This window comes from Dermacentor albipictus, chromosome 1 (assembly GCF_038994185.2).
Source record: "Dermacentor albipictus isolate Rhodes 1998 colony chromosome 1, USDA_Dalb.pri_finalv2, whole genome shotgun sequence".
Lineage (NCBI taxonomy): Eukaryota > Metazoa > Arthropoda > Arachnida > Ixodida > Ixodidae > Dermacentor > Dermacentor albipictus.
The window spans coordinates 410,518,066-410,539,903 of NC_091821.1; the positions used below are offsets into that span (position 1 = coordinate 410,518,066).

Here is a 21,838-nt window from a genome sequence, read left to right on the forward strand (position 1 = left end):
ATGACAGAACAGTCTGTTTCGAAAACCGGCGCTTATTCAGAATGCGGGAAGGCAAAAAGATAAATATAAAATTATTTGTAAACGACGAAAGTTAACAGCCCCGCAAATTACGAGGCTTCAGTACACAGGAAGCGCTCTCTCTGTGTGTTTGTTTCTTTCTACGTCCTCGTTCAGTCGCGCTTGCGCATTATGTCATGGATTCAAACCAATTAGTCCGCCAACCTGTTTTAACCAAGAAGACAGGATCTGGGAGTTTGTGATTCAGTGCCCAGGGCGGTGCAACGAGATTTCAAAGCTACAGGACCGCTCGACAATTCATGCTCGTTCTCGGGAGCACTTTCGATGGCGCGTCATAATTGCTTTTCTGTAACCACCACAGTTTGTACGACTGGCGCTCCGAGCAAGGAACAAGTGTGGATACTGACACGTGTCACATAAGCTTACATTAATCGCAAATTGCAAAAGGCTTGCGAAATAGACACAGTTTCATCTCAAACAGCCACGAGAGCGCCACTGTTGTCTGCAAAACGTGTCGAAAACGCCCACGGCAGTGCCATTCTTTTTTTCGTCTTCCCACAATAGACATATCATACACTCGATCCCCTCACTCGGGCTCGGCGGCAATGATCAGTGACGTATGCTGGGACTTTGATGAAATAACCGAATTGTGAGAGGTATGGCAATAACCAGTGTTTGCTGATAGATGGCCAAGTTATATTATGCATGGCATCTACTTATCACGGCATCTGCTTATCACAGCGTCGCTAGTCACTAGCGGTTGACGCGGAAATTAATGCCACCGACGCCGTGCGTGGGGGTGTTCGCCGACGGCGGCAAAGCTCGGCATTGCGTGAGGTGGTATATAGTGGGCAGTCTGTCACTGCGTCTGTAGTTTATATTAGCTTCGATAGGGCTACGCCTGCCCTGATACTGACAGCGCTGTTGTGATTATTTGCGTATTTTCTATATTTAGTGCTTTTTGCACTTCTATGGCTGGAAAAACCTGAAGCACTGTCGCTCCAAAACTTAAGTTTGCAAACCTGACCAGAAAACCGGTGACACCCTCGCCGCTTTGCAAGAAAGAACAAAGTCTATATAAGTTTGAAACCTTCCCTCAGGACGTCTAGAATTGTTGAACTAATAAGCATGCAGATAAGCTAGCATGCAACCTCTTTGATACGGCGATATTTAATAGGCTGCATTTATGTGGCAGTTTTGTTGCTATGATGTTACCCTAGTGCTAGGTAGCAAATGAGAAGCTCATCTAATTAAGCTTCTCGCTTTTTCCTTCTGTCTTTATCTCTTTCTTTCTTTTCCCCATTATTAATTCATCAACTAGATTAAGAAATTTAGAAGTTTTCCCCTTTTCAAATAATCAGTGGCTAGACACGGCCACAAATATCGGCAGTCTTCGTATTTATTCATATCCCAATATCGGCAGCCACCATATGTTACTTATATATGGATTTTTATACGTCATACGGCTTCGTCACTACTTCGAAGTATTTTAAAACGATTAGGTTCCCGGCCGTGTGTTTGAATGCGCTTCTTATGAAACGTCCTGTTGGTAAGCCTTCTCGGAGAACGACAACAGGAGTTTTATGAGACTGTTTATTTCGTTATAATAGAATACGATTGTACATAGTTATTACGTCAGAGATTCCATCATTCTGTGCGATAATGCATCGCTCAAGTCAGAAGAATTTCTTCGAAAGCTTTCTTATTTCATATCATTAAGCGCTTCTTGTTTTCTTTTGTATATCCTTCTGCATGTTATTTATTTATTTATTTATTTCTTCCTTTGTGTTTTCTAAATTCGCCTCTTTGTTACACTGATGGCTCACACTGTGGTAGCCGCATAAGTTACTTCAATACCTCGTATTTGAACATTTTCCAGGAAATCCGCCCAAGCATGCTCGAGCGGTAATTTCGCAATATATGCACCTGAATTATGAATGAATGCAGAAACAAATAAATAACCGACGCATGAACACCTCCTCAGCCTAAGAAAAAATGTAATATTTGCGGAGACGTTCATCAGGACATTTCTTGTTTTCTTTAGCGTTGGTATACCCTTTTCACGTTGGTATTACCGCTATAATGTCGACGTGTGCTCTTAATAATGATTCTCCAAAAAGTGTGCCTCTAATTTATTTTACTTGCCTATAGATAATAATTGGCGCCAGGTGCCACACTGGAAGAACGTCTGGCGTAGGGGAAATTCAAGAAGTAAAGAAGGAACTAAAGCTTGGAGGAGGTTTAGTTGCTGAAAACGGTGTGGATGAGAAAAACAGATAATTATTAACAATTACTAATGTACATGACACGACAACACAGCCTTCACCTGCCACGGCACAAAATATTCAGGTTTATAGTCATATGGACAACGCTGTATTGTCATGAACAAAGTCCATGGCAATGTCATACTTCAGCGTAACTTCCCTGTTTCAAGCAAGGCACTTCCTGTCAAGAAAATTAATGAACCAAGTCAGTGTCTCCTTGTCGTTTGTTTTGATCGCTGAAGAAAAATAAGCGCGGCAAGTGCAACCCGAAGTGTTATAAAAAATGACTCACAGTACGATTACGAGCGTGCAACGCGAATGTTCAAGCGTTAGGCTGTAGTGGAAGAGAACAGCATACTTTGTATAAATGCCTAGTTTTGTCGCTTTTATTTATCGTAACGCAGTGATGACGGCCTTGTGATTGCTAATGTGAGTAGTCGTACAACCCACTTTTGTCTATTTTGATTTTGTAGTACCGATAGAAGTTGCTGTCACGGACAAACAAAGTCACGGTTGAAGTTTCCGTTCCTTGACTACCCTGATGACGTATTAGAACTTCGACACCATGAGCTTCTTGATGTATGCGTACATGCCTTATGTGTGCCGTGCTTCGAGGCAGGAAAGTGATCATCGCGTCCAGATCGGCACATTCGGTTACAATTGGTGTTTTGATACCGTGTTAGCCTTCGGTGTACATTAGGCGTCGCAATGGCATAAATGGAATCAAGAGAGAAATCATTCTCTCACCTATGTCACTGAATGGAGGGTGGTGAGGAGGCTTTGGCGGGTACATGTAGCCTTTGGTTGGGGGCAGGTAAGGTATTTGGTGTTTGCGAAGGAACTGCAGGCGCGAGATGCCCAAACTATACATCGAGAGCTCACTATCGGCAAGCTTCATCGAGAGTATCGCGTGGTGACGCACAGTCCCCGCAGAGACATCGTTTTTGAACCACAACCGATCGCGCAGGGTTTGTCCAGAAATTGTTTGCGGAAATAACTTTTTTCATCGTCTGTCATGATACGTACATTTGCTCTCCGACTCCTCCACCTCGGACAGCGCCAACGGTGCGAAATAGAGCAAACTAAGTAAACGTAACGCTTAAAAAATATACGCAACTGGAGAGAAAGCACCCAGTCGACGAAAGCACCGCTTCCCCGTAGGTGGCTTTGTGTTGGTAATTTTTCACACCGCCGCTAATAGCCTGCCAAGAGAATGACACATTACTCATCTAAAATGCATCGGACGTCGTCTGTCACCAGTCAGTGCCATTCGCGACTGTTCCGGTTGCACTATAACGCGACTGAGAGCAATATCATTTCGTCCCATTGGCTCTTAATTGCCCGTGGCCATCGTCCCAGCAAGGGGTTAGCTAGCACTTCCAGAATTGGGAAGAATCGCTTGTGTACGTTTGTGGACCTAAGGTAGCTCGATGTTCTAGTGTGTTTTAATGGTCCTAACAGCATCAGTAGGAAACATCGTCAGCAAGAAAAGATCCAGCTAAGATGTGTCTCATGAAAGCTACGGAGCCTCCAACTAGCTGCGTGTACTTCTAATATGGATGAGCATGCTTGCAATTGCCTACATAAGACACAAATGCACGATATACCTGGCCCTAAGCGCGCTTGAAAATGCCGGTATCTGGGGGCATGATCATTTCAGCCCCAGTTTGTAATGCAGCAATGTTATGTGATTTCAAGCATTCCATACCAAAACAGCTCCTATTCAGCGGCACTGTTTCATTGTGGAAGGAATCAGGAATACACGGAGTAGACAGCCAGTGCGCTTTTGCACTTGAATGCCGCACATACCACAAGCTAGAGATTTCCGGCGGCATGGTGTTGCCGGGAGACGCTAGATGTGAGCTTATTTCCGGGTCGTTCATTTGAATGAGACCTCAGTGTATTTTTCGATCTGTAGAGTTTCTCTGCTGCTCTTGAAGGCCCGAGGAAACTGAGCAGAAATAAGTTGCTTATGTCATACAGCTCGCCAAGCACGGCCGACACGCACAATGGAAAGAAATTGGGCGTGTTATTTGGATTCTTTTATTTTTCTGCGACCAAGAAAACGCGATCAGGTCCGTCATCTTCGGAATACGCTCACATAAGTAAGATTTACTTCAGTAATATGGAATATTGCCGGTGAACTTTGCGTTGCTACAACAAAATTTTGGTTCTGATTTCTTGGTTACTTCCTAAGCTTGTTACCACATACCATATTCCTGACGTCCCGTTTAATTAACACATGTAGTGGTAATTTTGACACTTTCCTTGATTCTGCCATATGCCATACACTCCTATATCGTCGCACTTTACTATGGTACTCACTTGCCAAGGCTCCACATAAGCGTGGAGGAATGACGACGACTGCATGACGCTGACGCAGTGAAGATAGAATGAGCAAGAAGGAATATCTTTGGAAAGACAAAGGCGAGAATGACGGCGATCGCACTACCATGACGGCATGGCGATGATAGTGTGACTATGGATGCATGCGAGTGCTCGACGCAATGATGGCATGGCGTTGGCATGGCGATGGCGTAGTCACGACTAATAGTGATAGCTTGACTACGGCAAAATGACCAGCAAAGAATGGCGTTGATGGATCGACGAAGGTCATGTGACGACGATGGGATGACGAGAACGGAAAGGCTGTACCGATGTGAGGACAACGGCGAAACGGCCGCGTGTCGACGATGGCATGACGGCAACGATGTGACGACAAATGGATGACAACGTTGCAATGAAGATGATGGCAAGATAACAGCACGATGACAATCAGGTGACGACGAGTGTGTGATGATAATGGCATGACGGAGACTGTATCACGAAGCCTGTATGCCGACTATGGCTTGGCGACGACGGCATGATGAAAGTCGAATGACCCAGCTGAAGTGACAATGATGGAACCACCATGGCAGCATCACGGCAATTGTCTGACAATAGAGGCATGATAGGTACAGACCATAGCGGCATGATAAGGGCGCCATAATCGCGAATGAATGACGACATTATGGTTACAATACCATGGCAAAGAAAGAGCGTCGTCGATAAGACAGTATGACGACGATGGCATCACGTTATCGAAGTGATGACAATGATAAAACGACAGCCTGATGACGACAACATGAATATGACTGTGAGACGACGATGTAGTGATAACGATGGCATGAGAAGAATAGGATGAGAAAGCTGTAATGACGATGCAATGACGACACCGGCATCATGACCACGAACCCATACCTACTGGCCCAAGGTATCTGCGAAATTGTGGGACTCGGCCCGGGTAGATGGCGTGACAACGATGGCATGACGAGAGTAAGATCGCGAGGCTCGAATGATGGCAATGAAAAAACTACGACCGCATCTCAACCAGGAGGACACACCTAGTGGCCATAGCAGGTTATCAACTTAAAACACTTGGTTGGCGTATGAGGGTAGATAGATTAAAATGCAGATAGATAGGCTCAGAGCAGATGAAGAGTACTATTCGTAATTAAAAACGAGAGTGATGAAGGCGATAAAAATGTCCAGTAGAAACCGATATCTTGCAGAAATTGATTGACCAACTCTACAAAACGCCATCGACTGCGAAGATCCGGTCAAGGTTCCATCATTGCCTTTTCGGGCAAAAGGTAATTCTTGAATTTATGCTAATGTTCTACTGCTGATCGCCTTTACACTGCATATTACTCACAGATGCACAACGCGTGTTCTACAGTTTCAGGTATAATACATGCTGTATGCGCAATACTTAGGGCATAGCATAGTCTAGAATTTAGTTTCTCTATACCCCCACATTTTATCAGTCTCACTCAAAAAGTTATGTTGTAGTATGTGTCTCTGCGGCAGTGCGCTTACATTCGCATGGTACAGTGGTGACAACATCATTAGGGCTGTATTTTGTGTATTAGTGGTATATGTGTGTTAGTGGTGACCACATCATTAGGGCTGTAGTGGTGACCTTGTTACATCCATCGTTTAGTACACTCTAGAAGGAAGATCTTTACACAGCTATCACAAAATTTTAATTACGTTTGTTTTATTTTTTGTTTGCAAGAGGAAGCCTAAGTGCGGCAAAAATAGCTAGAGATTGAGAGAATACGATTAAAGTAGAATGAATGCAACTACCAGTTTTTAATTTTATGCTCACGTTTTGTTGCTTATTTTTATGTTTAAAGAGCTGTAGAAATAATTTGGCAATGTGGCTTCTCCACCAAAGTATACTAATCATTTCGGTTAATCAAAAAGGAAAGTGATTCTGCAGATGGCATGTGCCTATTAAGTATATAATTTGGAGTAACTCACAATGAAATTACAGCAATGCCAACCAGACTCTGAAGCAGCTTGAAGTTTGTTTGCCGAAGTAACGTCACCAGCCGTGTTATGCAGATTACTCCCATGTTAGGTATCGTAACACCATGACTACTATTCTGAAGTGGCTCGGTTGGCGCATCATGGAGATGCGACTAATATCTCCTTTCATGCCGAACGAATGTTCAGCTAGCCAGCTTTACGGATGGGGTTAAATCACGGAAAACTAAATTTGCCAACCACGTATTGTCCACCAAACACATACACGCATATAGTAATCTGGAGGGAAAAGGAGGAAACCTACATACACACAGACAAAAACAAAGCGATGAAGCGTCAGCCTAGTAACATTTTTTTTTTTTTTTTGCGATGTGCCTCCGCCAAGGAAAAGGATCGTGAGGAAGTTTGAGAGTTCACTCTCATTCCTAAAATATTTGCCCAAAGCTTCTGTATGTCATATGGGAATCAATAATCACGTAAAATTTTACTTGCAATGGCCAGTTTTGCTTAGTGTGTGCAGTCTTCCGTTGTCTTAAACCTGTTACGTTTTTCCAACCAAAGTTTCACGCGGGGTCAAAAGATAACAAAGGGGATGCAAAGAAAATTTAATGCGAGACACACGCCGACCAGAAATGCCACCAAAAAACGAAGAACGAAGGCAGCAGAGGTGTTGCTACTATCAGCAAGGTATATGTAAGCTGGGAGCGAAGCTTCTATAGAAGCCCACATCTCTAGAAAGTGGTGCGTGACTCAATATTGGCATCAATCTGCCAGCAGGATAACTTCTGTAAATAAAAAAAATGTAAAAACCATGATGTCACGTCTGGAAGGGGAAAGCGACCTCGAGATTTTATGCTGCTTGGCGCGAACATTCTGAATTTTTCTGGGCCCGGTATTCCGGCCGCTATGCGAGCAGTTTACTTAATGAGGTTGCAACTTGCCTCAGCTGACGCATGAACGACATGTATATCAAGGTAAACATCATTAAGCTGCTAATGATGGCCCCTACTTCTGTACGTTCTTTAAGGACGTCAAGGAATAGGATGAAAACGAATGACACTGTCTGAGAGATTTCAAAAGGTACTTCAATATTGTTCGCATAAAATTACGTACCTAGTATACACGAAGAAACAAAAAAAAATATATGCTTTAGTGGATTAAAAGCCGTATGACCAACGCACGCTCACGTTATAGCAATATATGTGAAACCTCTTCATCGAATCCTTGAATCACTCGCAATTCTGTGCCACACCATGCATTTTACACTCGTATCCAACAGCTTTCACTCAAGACTGCGTCAATCAAGAGCAAATCACCTTAATTAGGAATTGCAACCGGCGTATTTTGCTGCCTGTAATGCACTCAGACCCGGTATTATGGGGAGTGAACGAACACAGCGCGGCATTTCTTCGCGAAGCGCTATGCACTCATCGTCACGGCGGGACAGAGGACGCCGGATGCAGCAGCGTGCACATACACGATAACAAATAGTCTGCACTCACCTTTTTCAACAATAAATGTCGTGCGCTAGCTCAGGTAGAATCTGGAGTGAAGCACATCCCACGCCTTGAACAAACGCGCAAATAAGTGCAATAACTCGGAGGAAACGACCATGCTCAAGTTAGCAAAGTCATTGCGCACGACATATTGTAGCAGCACCCAAACTGATACAGGACCGCTATCTGTTGTGCCCGATGCACTGGCCTGTAGGGGTCACTAAATACCTACTAACACATTGTAAAATAAGGAATATTTGCGGCTTTGGGACACCAGGATCATAAAAAGTGTTGCATTATTTCGCAGTGTTCTCATGAAAACATTTTTTTCTTAAATTTTGTTCCCCATAGGTTTTCTTTGGTAACTGTTCGGCTCTACCCCCTCCCCCCTGCTCTCTCTCTCTCTCTATGTGCTCAACTAACTGATGTCTGTGGCACTAGGTTTTGATACGCTTTGTTTTTCCAGATTGCGTGGATTTCGAGCATATAGATGTAATTTGCTGCAACAGTGCGGACGAAAGCAGTTGTAGAGATAACGGCACGTTTGGTGGATCGCAGCGATCAAGCCGCGACGCAATCAAAATTGTCAGTTCAGCTTTGCTTCGCTTCGTAGTGACGTCACGCGCTTGGTGCCGCGCGCAGCGAAGGCACAACGAGCCTCTTGTCTGTCAGAAATAGAAGCGAAAGAAAACTAAGACGCCAATGTGTGCACTCAAACCGGCGGGTGGACTGCGTAGCTGGTCTCGCGTACGACATTAAATCATCGACATGACACTAATAGTAAAAAAAAAATCATTGCATTTCACATGTGTGGCCCTATCTTTTCAACCTACGTAGCAGTAAAGTGATGCAACGCTATGCGGAACTAAAATGTGCTTTCGGCTGTTTTTCGGCATCCTATATGTTTATTTAGTCGCTTAATTTGTTGCGCCAACGAGCAGCGCCTTAACTCTTATCGCTTCGGCTAGCATTCTTCTCATCTGCTCCTGCCGTTTTCTATGCACGTGCATGTTTTTTTTCTTTGCAGTTATTTTTTTTGTGCCCACCAATGTTACGGCAATATCGGAAAAACTGAGGAAAGAGCACAAAGCGTGCTGCGCGGCTGTTTGGTGTGGCAGCACGGGGAAGAACAGCAGGGCGAAATTTTTCCGTTTCCCAGCGGACGAGAGGTAAGCACAGCTTTTCTGCAGTCGTTATGAGGAAACAAAATTAAATTATGGGGTTTTGCGTGCCCAAAATGCGATCTGATTATGAGGCATGCTGTAGTGGGGGACTCTGGAAATTTAACCCCCTGAGGTTCTTTAACCTGCACCTAAATGCAAGTACAAGGGTGTTTCCTATCGAGAAACAAGCGCTAGATGAAAACAGCTATAGGACTAAAGATCTTCCTCGGTTCTCTGTATGGCCTCTAGAAGTGACAATTGAAGAGAAGCGGCATCTACCCACATCTTGTGTAAGAGTGACCAGATCTCGTTTTCGCAACATCTGTCAAGTCACTTTAAGAAGAAAAGAAAAAGAAACTTTTTTCATGATATATTATCTGCGTGACGATGTGTCGTAAATGCCTGCTGCGGTGATCAAATTACTTTTTGTGCTATTTTAGAGAAATCGTATATTTCCTTGCTTCATAGCACAGTAAGGTGCTATGTGGTAAAGCTGTCGACTCATTTATTATTGCGATCTTACTTGTCTTCAAAGACGAACAGACATTCTTGAACAGCCACTTGAACTTCCAATGCTCAGGAGATTGCAAACAAAAGATTCTTCATTACAAGAGAGGAACACGCGTTTTCCTTTGGTTATAGACAGAATCGGCATACTGTCAGTTGCTCAAACATTACCTTATCCTAGCCAGGCCATAAGAAATTGATCAGTTTGATGACCAGCTTTTCGACGCGTAGGAGAATGTTTCTGTCACAACTCTTCAACGAACAATGTCCTGCGCCCCTGAAGTACAGGCGGCACTCTGACTTTGGCTCATATTTGGCAAGGTTTTGTACATTGTGGAATCTTCAAAAATAAAATGTTGTGGGAGCTGTTGTGGAAGCAGGCCTTCAGTGCCTCTCCCATTTACCACATCAAACAATGCAAAATGTGCGCTTTAGTAGACTGCCTAACATAACTGTGAAATGACCCCCGGAGTTACTGAAAATTCTGTCGGATTGTCAAAATTTTCCGCTTTGGCATCATCTGCGCTCCTTTACCGATACCTCATGCATCCGCATGTGCTAGGGATCGCATGTTGTTGTGTTACGTTAGCTTAATTTCACCGATTTATTAAGCACCACAGTAGGCTGATTTTATTTATTCGCGTCTTGGCAGGCTTGTCTGAAATGTGAAACGACACATCCTTCTAACGCAAGAACACGCAGCTCAATTGAACCAATCTGCTGCAGGATCTTGCCTAGCAGCCAGATAATTCTTGCTTTTCAAAAACAGACTGCATAAATAGCCTTATTTATTACTAGAAGCAGCGCACACGGAACATGCGTATGCTCCAGCAAGAGTTCAAGCTGAGCGAGCACGATAATTTAGTACGAGAAGTTTAGCGCATGTTCGCAAAGCTGTTATAGATGATCGAGTAGGCTAATCGAGTATGACGAGGTCAATAGATGCCGTCCAATCTGGACAGAATGGACAGAAACAAGAGCCATGTTATTCCCTGAAAAAAGTTTAAAACAGGAAGCACTTAAGCACAATAAGGGCAAGCCTGTTTTCACACGCTAGACGATGCAGCTTTCCCACGTTGCTGAGAATAACAATTAATAATAATTACTCCATCAAATCTGCATAAATTTCTCTGGAGTGGTGCAACTGAGACAACTCTGAAAGGATATAAAGTTTGTAAACAGGGATGAAGTGCCTCAGACAGGCTGTCCAACGTTTCGATAGGAGGACCTATCTTCGTCAAAGGCGGCCTCGTCATCCTCGGCGTGTTAGTTTTAAAGGGTTAGTGCAGTGACGTCACGTGCGGGTGTTGTCGCTGGCAAAAAAGGAGTAGCAGGGTGCAGTTTATTTTTTCATATTTAGTTTTGGCGAACGCACTGTTCCAACTGGAAAGAACGACTGCTCGTGATGTCGACCGGCAAACGGTCGGCGCACCAATGCCCGCTATTTACAAGGAGCGTTTCGTATTTTCAGAGTAATACACTCGAGCAGTTCCGCACGTTCGCCTCGCCGCACCTGACAGCGGAGGGCAAGGGAGTCCGCAAATTGGATTAGTGTAAAGCAGCTGAACTTTACGGCCGATGCGCAACCGCCGCTTCCACGACGCCTTCAGGCCAATGCGAGCACGTTGCCTCAATGAAGGAAAAGGAGGCGAGAACGCTATATTTGATTAAGGGCAACCAGAATTTTTTCTTATCGAGAGCTCTAAAACGGCGCGTCGAGCCGCAGGCCAACGTGTTCAAGGATTCCCTTTGTTAGGCTTGGAAACAGCAGACAATGTTACGCTCGCTTGATTTTACCGGAACTTGCCATACCAGATACCAGAGTGCGTGCTGTGTAGGATATAGTGGTAACCTCTAGGCGCAAGCCTTTCTTTCTAGGAGCCTATACTTTATTCCAATGCCGGTTTATTGAGAGGAGTCGGAAACACGTGCGATATAACGTAATATTTGAATTGGATTGCGACAAGCACATGCACTGAAGCCTCGAGTAGAATGTGCGCTAAAAAATCTGCAAACATAAAGGGTATCAGCAGGCTGCTCTTTTAAAGGAGTGAAATATCAGTTTATGATGGCGTTATGGATGACGCCAACGTGGTAGTTTAGATAAAAGACAGAAATGTTGCTCTATGCCAGCCAAACTTTGACACAATGGCAGAGATAAAAGCAGGTTAAGCATAAATGGACGTATCAAAGACGCATGGATGTCACTTATGCATGGGGGGGTTCCGAAGACGCAAGCTTGTACTTAGGGTAGAATGCTGAATTTCAAATGATAGTGTTTTTAAGTTCTAAAACTTCACTTTTAAAAAGAACATCTGAGTTAGGAAACATGCTGTTGCACATGTACTCTGAATTGCATATTACCGCTTGTGATCATGCAGCATCTACCTTAAATCAGATGCATGGTAATTCCCTGTTTAGTTTGCAGCAATACATGGTCGCCGGGGCCGCAATTCGTATGTGTGGATTTTAGTTGAGGAGCTCGATAGCATGTGAGTTACAACGAATTGTTGACCCTGAATATTTATATGCAGTCCCCTTAATGTAAGGAGTGTATATTGGTGTATTCAAACTGCTGATGACTTCGCCTTTGCTTTTGAACTCTTTTGTGCCATGTAATTCAAGTACACCATGTCATATTCGGCAAGCGAAACAAGAGCAGGCGGCTTATTCCACCGCTAGAAATAAATATAACAAAGTTAAGCAGGTAAGAAAAGCAATTGCCTCGCCAGCTTTCTGGAGCGGGCGAGGAAGGACAGAGGGCGGTAAAGAACCGAAAAGAGCGTGCTTGCGATATTTAAAACAGAACAAAAGAGTACGTATGAATTGCTCAGTCTTACCAGGACTACAAACTTAATAGCTCTACTATCGTGTAGCCTTAATACACTAACCCCTGCAGTTACAACTCTTTCTTTTTCAGTACTGCGCCTTATCAAGCACATATACTTCATACTCACGTCGCGCATATCTCACTGGACTAGCAAGCGGCATCAAGTTTCGAGTTCAAGCGCACGCACTTCGGCATTTGTAGTCTCGATAATTACCCGAGCTACTACAAACCTAAATGGACGTTCTCCTTAAGTTGGTGCCATGACCTACTTGCCTTTATTTTAATGAGTCGCAAGCAATATCTAGAAAAGCTTTCCTGAAGCTTGCTTTCGTTTGGACCAATTTTGTAGTATCCCACCATATGCACGCTGAGGAAAACCAAATCAACTGCCCTGTTTGATCAACGATGAGGTGTTTTGTTGTTGTTGTTGTTGTTGTTGTTGTTGTTGTTGTTGTTGTTGTTGTTGTTGTTGTTGAAGGCAATGAAAGGTTCGACGCGCCTTGGCGGCGCAGTGGCTTTGACGTCACGCTGCTAAGCACGACGGCACGGGATCAAATTTCCGACTCGGCGGCAGCACTTTCATGGAAGTGTAATACAAAAACCCCCGTGTACAATGTATTGCGTGCGTGTTTAATAACCTCTGGTGATCAAAATTATCACGTAGCCTCCCACTATATAATCATGGTGTGGTTTGGACATGTAAAACTGTAAAATGTAAATAATTGTTGGGGGCTTCGTAATTATATTATGGAGCACAAGAAGGAAAACTTTTTCTGCCTAAAATATTTGTATTGCCTTTCTTATAGGGCCACTGGAGTCATTCAAATACTGCGTAAATTACGATACGGGTAAGTTTTGGCAAGTCTTCACAGTTTTCATGTTGGTTCGTATACAGCCTGCTCCACCACCAACCTGTGTGTTTGGGATGCTTGTCGTTGGCTACATGGCTGCTTTATTCTTAACTGGGCCAGTACAGTTGTAACATGCCCACAGGTTTGCGATTCTGTTGTTGGTTGCGTTTTCTCGCAGCACAGTGGGATAGGATTGTCTATACAAAAAAAAAAAAACTTACCGACGATTACGATACTCCCCATTGCGAAATTTGAGCGCAGCTCTATACGTGTTTTCATTGCACGATATATTTTCAGACGCGGATTATATGTCTCGCGTGGCACGTAGAAAACGGCGCGAACTGCATGGGGCGCGACTGCCTCGCCCATCTAGAGATTACGAGAGGCAGCGTGTGCGTGACGTTCAGGCGTGATTCACAGAAGACGCCGCAGGCAGACCTTCGCTCCCGCAGCGCTTTGCTTCCATATATGGTACAAGTGGACGCGCTCGGCGCATGCTTTATCGATGGCCTCAACGGTGAACAGACGACCGCGTGCTACTCTGGTGCCATGTTGTAGCGGTCGTCGCCGCAGAACACATCTTGCGCAGTACTAAGCTTTTCTTCTTACGCTTTCGCCATACCCTCCTCCTCAGCTTTCGGTCTCATGGTTGCGCTGCACCCTCCTCATCCGCTTTCCTCCTCGCGCTCTCTTCGTCAGTGTCGTCTTTCATCCCCCTCTGCTCTCCGCGTCCCCTCTTTCATCCTCAGCGGTGAACGTTCGCATGGTTACGCCGAGGGACGCCAACGCTCAATGCATGAACGGGCGCCTAGGATCTGTGCTAGTCTATTATATATACCCACACTGGGAATTGTTCACGCCGTTCGCTGTGTTATTTCATGCTGCAGTGTGCTATGCAACATACAATGGAGAGCGTGAGACGGAGTATTTAATTCACGGGTGGTGGAGTCCCATTTCTATGATGGCAGCGTGGAAAAAAAGGAGCATTCACTTAAGTATAGGTTCCAGCAAAAGGGTTTCACGACATAAAGACTATCCGAAATCCTTTTCTATACCGTGTTTGGCAGTCGATGTACTGATTCACATTGACTGATTTATTTCTACATAATTTCGAAGGTTGACTACTATTTTGTTGAAGGCCTGTCCACAATTTTGTGATGTTGAGGAAAATAACGGTTCATTAGGTCAAAATAAGGTATTTAATGTTTAACGTAGTAGTGAAAACGAGTGGGGGCAACTTAGAATTAGGATCCACCAAGCAATTAGTTTTCAACCTGCCAGTTCTGGGCAGTCTAACAAGAAAATATCACGAATACAGCCCCCCCCCAAAAAAAAAGAAAGGAAGGAAAGAAAGACGAAAGAAAGAAAGAAAGAAAGAAAGAAAGAAAGAAAGAAAGAAAGAAAGAAAGAAAGAAAGAAAGAAAGAAAGAAAGAAAGAAAGAAAGAAAGAAAGAAAGAAAGAAAGAAAGAAAGAAAGAAAGAAAGAAAGAAAGAAAGAAAGGAAGGCCTGGAGAGTTGATGTAGCGCTCTAAAGGAACAGGAAGCTTCGTTAGGACAGCGAATAAAAAATAAAAAAAAGATCGTTGGAAGCCAGGCTTGGCGAGTTTCCCCTGTGCATAAAGTTGCGCAATCATGCGTGGCACACAGTTTGCTCCCAGCACTGCGCACTCTTCGGAGTCTTTTACACAAAGAAGGAGGATTGCGGATAGAATCGAAGAGGAAAGAAAGGAGGTCAAGTTGTGCAATCGGCGATGTTCTTCGTTCCTTACGTAGATGCTGGTTTGTCTCTCGAAGCGTTAATCTATTATATAATTCCATAGAAGGACGTCGCTGCGTGCTCCGGTGGCGCTACTAACGAGACCAGGCTGAATATCAACGTTCCATCATCTTCTCGTGACAGCTACAGACAGAACAGAAGCAGTGCGGGGATGAAAGGCCTTTCAAGCCGAATCACTGACACCCGCTCAACGTTCACACTGGCGCTTGGTTATTCAACGCCCGTAATTACGTGACCGTCACGAGAACGTACAGAATACCCCGTTGGAAGTAATTAATTGATCTTCTCACCCTCTTCCGACTCCGTCTATCTACTGCCGGTATCGTTTGTTCTCGAAGTTTTGCTAACCCTGTATTTTCGCACTGTCTGATCCCTGCCATTTTCAAAGAGTAGTAGAGCTATTTATTTTTATTCCTGTTGCCAGGCAACCATGAGGTGCCATTGCTTGAATTATGGTCACTCAAGGGCACTAAACAACTTCGCAAGAAGATAATATGCCATTAATGTGGCTTTCTCCACCCTCGTGGTGCGCAACCAAAAAAGCGCTGCTGCACGTCTTACCATTCATCCACCTGTACGACATTTTGTGACTGAGTGGCTGGCAAACGCATGAACACGGATATGCATGCGTTCTGGAGAATGCGTAGTGCTCATGTAATGAAACGCGTCAGGTTAGGGCTAAGTAATGCACATAATTTCGCTCCCACCGGCTGCATTTCATGTCATATCGACGAAATTTTGGCGCGTACAGTTAGAGACCGCGTCACCATTGATGACCAGCAACCTAGCGACATGACATAGTACTCTCGAGTACATTGCACGTATGCAGGGTTCTACTAAATGCTGCGTGTCGCGTTTCATTCCATGAGCACTGTGCGTATAGCTTTATTAGAGAGAAAGCCTTACCATATCAAAGTATTCCGGTTAAAGAAATAGGTCAACCGGCAGCATAATAAGGGATAGCGTGAGCTTTAATTCTCGAAGCAAGACGCATATTTCAACAGCTGCAAACATTTTACTCTAGGGATTCAGTTTGTGTGCTCCCTACTTCGGTCCCTTGATCGAGGGGACGGCCATCTTGTAGTCTTATGGAAGTTCCTTCGTCGTGTAAATTTCCGTCAAACTTGGCGAAGTTCTGTCGAGATGCGTTCATCTCACAAAGCACCCCAACATTGCCCTTTGGCAATAGATTAGCCCACATTTACACTCTATCCAATCTGCAAACTGATTCGTGTGAAAGCGAAGATTCGGCCTAGTTTAAAATTTTAGAGCACCAGAGCGCACAATGAAGACCATGGAACTTCTGGTAGTCCGCTTTGTACCCGCAGCGAGCGAGCTTTCAGTGTATCGGCATTACTCCGGGGCATTGCTTTGCCCAGAATAATCGAGCTCGTTATTTTTTCCTAGTATCTTCAAGGTCGTTATGAGAATAGCTTAGGTTTGTTCGCATTTCATGAAATTATGATATCAGCCGAAGTCAAGCACGCATGATGCGGTGATGTAAAGTCTCCCCTTATAAAGAGAACATCAGACATCCACCCGTTCGCAGCAATTGCTACAAAAGAAACCCATACGAGTTCCTCGAAAGAAAAGCCTTACAGTTGAAGAAAAATTCGGCCTTGTCAGGGACCACGAACCAGGGAACACCGCCTTTCCAGGGCAGCCGCTCTACCATCTTAGCTAACCAGGCGGCTAGCAGATGGCAGGGCGAAGTCGAATTTGTCGACAACACGAAGCAAATGCAAATGTTTGACGTAATAGTTCTGCGGAAACCCGCAAGGTGCAGAGAAGTAATTAATAAAGGGAAAATCAGGCATAATTACTTCTCTGCACGTTGCGGGTTTCCACAGAAGTATTACGTCAAAATGTTTGATGTTCCCTTTATTAATTACTTCTCTGCACTTTGTGGGTTTCCGCAGAGCTATTACTTCAGTCTCCCCTTCCATGCCTCAGTTTTGTTACAGCTCTTATTGAGGTTTTATTCCGTCATGTTCTGATGTATCATGCCATTGGTATAAACACTCTGCGTGCCTGTTTCTATTGATAAGCTGATAATCTTATTGTTGCTCTTTTTTCCCACACTCTGGGTAGAAATGATGGCCAAGTTCACGTTTTATTTTGTTCAAGAGAAAGCTTTTCTTGTGTGTGCTTACAAAATTTCAATGATAGGTAAACGTCATTACTGTCTTTGGTCCAAGGCACACAAGCCGGCTTTGCAAGCAATTAATGAGTTGTGAATTTACTTCGTTTTCACTAATCTAAAAAGAAAATGGAGCAATAAAATGTCAATGCACCCAAAAGCAGATCCAGAAACTCCACGTTGTAAGTGCGATGGAAGGCTGAAAAACGTTATACTTCTGACGCATGAAGCCACTGCAACACAAGAGAAAAAGATAACCCTGTAGCGAGGTAGTTCTGTAGCTTCTTGGGCGGGTAGCTTTAGTTCACACAGGTCATGTCTATGGTCTAAATACGCTAGCCAAGGAATTTAATTTGGCTCGTAGTCATACACTCATGAATATCGGGATATAAAAGTTTCAGAAGAATGACTAAAAATTACAAAAGAAGCATCCTCGTTGAGTGTATCGCAGTGGCAATGACATCTGTATTTGCGACCAAAAAGAAAACATGGACCACTGTTCTATTTGCTTTTGATTCGCTCGAATAAAGGAGGCAGCGTAAATATTGACGTAGATATTGATGGCGCTTCGGGGCCGAAAGAACCTCTTGTTCGAGGTTGATGGAAATCTATCTCCTGAAAAGACGTCGCGTTCGCCGATTTTTCGGCATGGTTTTCCATGCCTCCCATTGTTAGTTTTCATTTCTTTGTTTTCATTGAAAATAAGTTTTGCTCCATTGGACGGAGCTGCATTCATTCACGAAGACAAAATAGAACTAAAGAGGCAAAGTTATGAACATCTATCCATCCTGTGGCTCCTCTAGTATCGTTTCGCAGCTTTCTCCTTCTTTCATTTTTCTGTCAGACCTTCCTTTCCACAGCTGTGTCTTTCTTTATGTACGGTGGGCAACCCCACCACCATCCTCTACCTCCAGACCAAAACGAAATGGTGGAGAGCAGATGCTACAATGTTCAAGAACACAATAAAAAAGAACGGGCTGGAAAGCCCACCAACACACTGCAAGCTTAGCAGAGAAGCAGCTGTCACACTGCGCCGAATTCAGAGGCTCAATAACCTCCACGGCACCCTACTACACACGATGTACTCCTCAACATAAACAAGAGACTGCCAATTCTGCGAAACGCCAAACACCCTTTACCACACTGTATGTGACTGCAAACAGAACATATGTACAATGCCCATCCAAGCACCAAGAGAAAACCTGACAAGCCCGATTCCCGAAGACCAGCTACCGTTGGTGAACAAACCTAGGCTATAAGCAGAGGGCCACTGCTACCTTGAATAGGGTGGCCACCCAGCATCTGGCATTAACAACTTGGTCTCCGAAATAAAGTTCATTGGCCCACACCTTCATTATTAAAACAGTGCTTTTGCTCCTTCGTGGGATTTGGTGGTCGTTGGTCTTTTAAGTGTTCACGCAAGCCCAACGAATGAAAGACGATGAGAGAGGATCTCAACAAAGTAAAAGTGTGTCTTTTAAGTACGGCCTGGGCTAAAAATGTCTTCCGCGCGTGCTCGAGAGGGTTAAATGAGGGCAACGTGGCTAGGTGGGTCTCGTTTGAGCTACATGCTTTCTTGAAGTGCGTAATTTAGCCACAATCAACTAGCACGCCTCACTGAAGACCACTAAAGTATTTCTGAATGAGAACTTATTATAATAAAGTGAACGTCCTAATCTAACAGCTAAAAAGAAAGCACTTCACTTGAAACTGGGCTGTGCTTCTAGCACAAGTGTGCTGTATTTTTTCGGTGCGCAAGGAGGCGAGATTTAGTGCAAGAACACGACAACGGCACCCACACCACTGGCGTTTTGCACCCCGTATTCCCGCGCTAGATGGATGCTGTGCACTTGAAGCGTGCGCTGATTCGAGCTAAGGACGTTGAGGCTTAGTGCCCTAACAAGTTGCCAAGAGAATAATTTTTCACTGCTGCGATGCAAAAAATTGACATGAATATATTATGACTATAATATATGTATGTTTCTTTCCGGCAGACTTCTCCCGACACACGTATGTCACTAAGCCCCACGAACAGTTGATAAACCGCCATGTCTTTTATGTGTAGGCCTCTACGGAACCTTCACCTCGCCTGGTAGCCTATGTATAATACCCTAAGCATCATACAGAATCAGAGACTTCCAGAGCTCTGCCGGCAGGCTCATGAAACACTGCAAGGCCGGTGGGATGGAGTTGCCAAAGACACGGGCATAAACTAACTTTTTTTGGCCCTTCGGCGGCGCACATAAGGCTTTTGCTTTCGCTTACGCAGTGGCTATCAACAGCACACACCCATTTTCCCTAGCTGTGAATGTCGGGCATGAGAGCGCATAATTATGATACGTAATAAGCATAACGAAATAATTGGTGGTCCTTTTCAACTTCGTTAGAGTGATGTTTCGCTTTAATTATACTAAACTGATGCCTGATTATTCGCGCCATGAACGATGAAAGGTGAGAGGCAGCTCGGTCTTTGCAACGTGGTTTCTTCATGCGGATGGTCATCCTTTTTTGAACGTACCGCTGGCTGCAATCTGTTTTATATTATTCTATCAGTTGGTGAGGGTTTCTTCCTGTATGTTTATTTTTGATGCTGTGACCTAGAAGCAAGTTCTTACTGGTTGCGGTATTGCAAAATAGAAAAGTTGTGAAAATGTTATTTCTGAAGTTCATTACTGCTTAGCTCCTTAAGCTTCTAACAAAGTATCAACCGCACGAGAACACGCTGACCTGTTCTGCCATTGCCAACCTTTCAGTACACCAGTGTCTGTGCTTTGGGTTAAAATTGTTTTTCTTTAAGCAGAGCTTCTCGATTCGCCGTACTTTTTTCAAAGATGAAAACCAGACTCCAATTATTATGCAACGAAAAGTGGTTGGCGTAATGAAGAAACTATTCTGAAAATGAAATTTTGCAAAAATCTAAAGACCTATTGTGTTTTATCGTTTATCGCGTGTAGACCTTTACACGCACACGATTTGTTAATTCCTCAAATATAAGGAAACGCTCCGCGAACTTTATTCTGAGGGTGTCATATGGCAACAGCCTTTTGGCCAAAACATCGATGCGGTACATGCACGTGGCCCATCGCGACGTTTAAATTTAGAGCAGTGCCACTATGTTAATGTGGTTGCTAAACGACGACGTGTAATCTGTGTACTTTAATGTTTGTCTCTGCGTTTCGGATTGGAGCAATGAAGTCTCTATAGACATGTGGATGGTTTAGACCAGTCCGTTATTTGTAAAAACATGCATACTTAATTCACCATACATGCCTCTTTTGTTCTCCTGCCTCTATCAGCAGGTCAAGACCCTGCGATAACAATGACGAGAAAGCAACACCTCTACAAAAAACAAAACAAAAAGCAGAAAAGAAAGATTAAAAGCCAGAAGACAATCCGTAAGGACTTCCCCGTAAAAACACAGTTTTTACGGTTAAGGAGGCGCCTTGCTATAGTGCCGCCTTCCACTCATTCGCCTTTTCTCATTAGAATCTATGTAGAACGCTTTAATTTGCTCAGTTTTGGTGACCCTCAACTAGGAACATCGGAATCATAGACAGCAAGGTAAAAGTTTTCACTGGCGATTTCTGCTTGCCGTGTCCGACTGTGTAAGATGAACGATAGCGTAAAATTTAGAAATTGGTGAACATGGCAACAAATCTACTTGGCACGTACCTGTCCTTGTCCGGCACTTTACCGCTGCTTTACCGACATTCATCTTGTTCCAGCTAGAAGGCATACAGAAGGTTTAGTTCAGAATGCATCTTACTAGCCCTTGTGTTACGCGTATCTAGAATGGGGTGTACTGGGTGCGCGTCAATGGAACTGCAGTTTCCATAACCCTGGTGTGGCAAGCTAGGTGAAGAAACAGACGTTTGATTCGAGGTTACTTGTACTTTTGCCCATTCCTTCTCGCAATACTCAAACATTAATTTGTAAGATCTTATTGCCAGCGTCATTTAGAAATGTGCTAAGAAACAAGCTGAAAGATGTCAAGCAGCATGGTCTCCAGATTTCTTTATTTTCCGTCCACTTGTTGCCACTCCACTTCCTATTTTCTCTCTAAGTTCAGACATCTGCCTTCAAGTGGCTCATCATATAAGAGCATTGAGAAAGAAGACGAGTTATCACTAACTGCACACGAGCACATGTGCATTTTGAATATTTTCTACCAATGCCAGCGGTGGCAGTTTGTCGTCGCGCTAGGTTCTCCGGTTGTCTAACGCATTTTGTCACAGACCTTGGCATGCAAATGAACACAGAAACAAGCAGGCGGTGTAAGCGCAGCCTTGATGAAGGCTTTCTTTTGACGTAGTTCAGCGGAAGAAAAATGAAGTATGGGAGACATCATGCGTTGCCACGTGTAAGTGCTCCCAAGCTTCCGCTGCCTACAGAATTCCGGACATAGTGACTCAAAGAACCTAAAAAAAAGTGATTCAAACCGCGTGTAATAATTCCATGCCGGAAACACCTGTAGAACGAAG

General features: G+C 44.0%; 1 long non-coding RNA gene across 4 annotated transcripts in view; it reads right to left on the reverse strand.

Annotated features, from left to right (window-relative positions):
• The window catches only part of LOC135918179 (uncharacterized), a 421,347-nt gene extending 413,104 nt beyond the window's left edge, over nucleotides 1–8,243 (reverse strand). For all 4 annotated transcript variants that reach the window (XR_010569589.1, XR_010569588.1, XR_010569590.1 and 1 more), the window contains exon 1: nucleotides 8,096–8,243. This is a non-coding gene — a long non-coding RNA (uncharacterized lncRNA). The remainder of the gene's footprint in view (nucleotides 1–8,095) is intronic.
• Between the last annotated feature and the right edge of the window lie 13,595 nt (nucleotides 8,244–21,838).